Source organism: Primulina huaijiensis, chromosome 4, assembly GCF_012295235.1.
Source record: "Primulina huaijiensis isolate GDHJ02 chromosome 4, ASM1229523v2, whole genome shotgun sequence".
NCBI classification, from domain to species: domain Eukaryota; kingdom Viridiplantae; phylum Streptophyta; class Magnoliopsida; order Lamiales; family Gesneriaceae; genus Primulina; species Primulina huaijiensis.
In genome coordinates, this window is record NC_133309.1 from 2,199,305 (window position 1) to 2,202,733 (window position 3,429).

Sequence of the window (3,429 nt, forward strand, 5' to 3'; positions counted from 1 at the left end):
GTATTATTTAATAATTATGAATTTATTATTATTTGATATAATTCAAAAATAATCATATATATCTCTGTGATCAAACTAAAAAATATTTGGGTTTTCGCAAAGTATATGTCTTTATTTCACATTTCGTTTGGGGATTTATTTGGAATCAATGTTGATCTAGAATTGGAATGGTAGTTGGTCATTTAACTAAATCAGCTCATTTCATACCCTATAGAATTAATGAGGATTTCTCTCGCACGACACAACTGCACATGAAAGGAATTCTTCGTTATCTTGGGATATTTTGTTAATCGTCTCCGATAGAGATCCTCGATTTACATCAACTTTTTGGAAGGTTTCTCACACAATACAAACACACGAGTATATGTTAAAGACAAATACTTAGGTCTTGTAAATGACTTTCAGATGTTCCACCACCAAAAAAGTACTCGAACAAGCAACACAATCGTTCTTTCAAAATAATATGCATTTCATAGGTGATTTTCATTTTCTATTATCACAAATTTTTAAAATATAGTGTGCGTACATTAAATTTTATTTTATAATATAAAAATAAATCTTTTTTAGTAAAAAAAATTAAGTTTTCTAAATGAGATTATTAAAAAATTTCCATTGGATGAGGGATCCGAATCATCTTCCAAACACATTTTTGCTTTTCTCCAATGATTGTAAAGAAATTGAAACAATAATTTGAACAAATTACTAAAGATTACAATTTTATCCAAAAAATTGAAATGCTTAGCATTAATATATATTTTTTTAACAAAAAATAACAAAGATTTTTTCGAGTGTGGGAAAAATGTTGGATCTGAAACGGGCGATTATTTGGACTTTTAATATCATCATCATCATTATTATAGAAAATATTGTTTTTCGTAAACTAATTTTTGGTTTTCGCTTATTTTTCAATTTTTGATGTGTCATTAAAAAATACAGATGTGACGTAGAAAAATGTTATACGTAGAAAAATGATGAAAACTGATAGACTGATAAGAGATACTTCAGTTTGGGTCCGAGTCAGTTCTGTCCGACTAATCCAATTTGCATAAATCAGTTTAGCTTATGGACATAATCAGTTGGTTCTATTAGGTTTGCAGTTCATTTTAACTTAAATTATTTTTGCTTTAATTATTTGTTAATATCAAAACATTTCTAAATGAGATTATTAAAAAATATTTTCCCTTGTCAGGCTTGGATGAATCATCTTCCAAACACATTTTTTTCTTTTCTCCAATCATTGTAAAGAAATTGAGATAATTATTTGGACAAATCACTAAATTTTACGATTTTATCCAACAAGTTGAAGTTCTTAACATTAATATATATATATATATATATACCAAAAAATAACAAAAGATTTTTTTGAGTGTGGGAAAATTGTTGGATCGAAAACGGGCCATTATTTAGACTTAATATCATCACCATTATTATTATAGAAAATATTGTTTTTGATACACTAATTTTTTGTTTTGCTTATTTTTCAATTGTGATCTGTCATCGAAAAATACAGACGTAACATAAAAATATTGACATGACATCGAAAATTGTTAACTTGTCATATGTCTCGACGTCTCGTCAACAATTAGACCAAAATATTCGAAAATTAAAAGTTAATTTAATTAATCAAAATAAAAAATTAAACAATTGAATGGGCAAAAATCATGTTCCATATTATTATTAATTATATTGCTTTTTTTAAAAAAAAAAAAAAGAGAGAGAGAAAGAGTTAGGGATGGTTGGATGTAGTTTGGAAGTGTACCGGTGGAATACTAAATGAGGAGTAATTAATATGGGAATCTTTGTCTTATGGCAAAGAATTAAAGTGCGCCCTCTCCTTTTCTCTGTTCGGCAAACAATTTTTGCAGAGATTCCTTTTCTTTTACACAGCATTATTAATATATCACGGTGTAACTTTTTCCTTCATATTTATGACCTTTCAGCCACTTTCTTCTCAGCAATATTTACTCCTCTCAACCACTACTCTAAATATTTGAAAATTTATATATATATATATACATACAAAGTCTATATAAATTTAAGAGTAAAACACTTTGTGTGTACCTAGATTAGAGTTGCAATCCATCTTTGTATCATATACTATGTATCGTTGAGCGGGGTGAAAGACGAGTGTGTTGATATCAATCTACTAGTAATCTTGTCGTTACGCAAACGAGACGCTATCGGTCTTAATCGGAGTCATTAATAGAATGTAGCCCAAATAATAGCATGTGTTTTATGATAGCAGAGATAATTATTACATCTCGACGAATATTTTTGTTTTTTTTGTTGACTTGCAAACTCGTAGCTCATGAATACGTTAAAATAAGCTTTATAAATAAAATAAACTCAATTTCTTTCTTATACAATTGGCAGCGATGAAAAAGCAATATATTTGTATTTTTATACATTACTAAAATGTGAAATAATTTTAAGTTTGTGAGCCGGATCACGATCTGTAAGCATTTAAAATGAGATCGAACTTCAAGATCGATCGATCGAGTTTATAATTATCTCACCAACTCTTACCCTTGTTTCAACGATACCTAGTAGGTTAGAGGTACTCGTTTATGTGTGTACTTTATCCTCTTTACCAAGAAAGAAGCTTGGATTATTTCATGGCCGTGGAGGAGGCGCCTAGGCGCTTGGTGATGCTGATAGACTCAAAATCTGTAGTGAGTAAGAACTTCGAGTACTTTTGCACGAGATTCATGCAAAGAGAATGAGTCTAAATGAATCCTTCCAGGTTGCTACCTTGATTGAGAAACTCTCTCTATTGTCGAAGGATTTCAAGAACTATTTAAAGCACAAAAGAAAGGAGATGAGACTCGAGAATTGAATGCAAGACTGAGACTCGAAGAAGACAATAGGAGTACGGAAGCCAAGGCAAGTAAGATAGCTTCAAAGGTAAACATTATGGAATCTAGTAACCAAAAGAAGTTTATGGATGGAAAACCTGAACACTGAAATTGCATGTTTAAAATGTATATGATATTATGAACATGAATTTTTATGAAAATACGTTGCATGCTTGATTTTAAGAAAATGTACGTATATGTATGATTTTTATAAGTGATGAATATGATCATATGTTTCGAAGGATGGGGGTTGTGACTAATGCGAACATGAACACGACCATGTAAGGTCAAGACTCAGTGGATGGATAATACTGTTGCCGATGTCCCCGTCGGCGGGTACCGCGGTTATACGTAGATGGATCCATCGACTAGAGCTGATACGAAATTCACAACTAATGAACGGAATTCAAATAAAGAAAATTGAACACGTATATGTTGATATAATGCGATATGGACACGTTTATGCTTTGACATGTCATGTTTTTGCTTACGTTTTTGAGATCATGAAATGTATTTTAATTATAATATTTTTTACTGTTGCATGTTATGTATATGTACTTGATACAACGGTTCA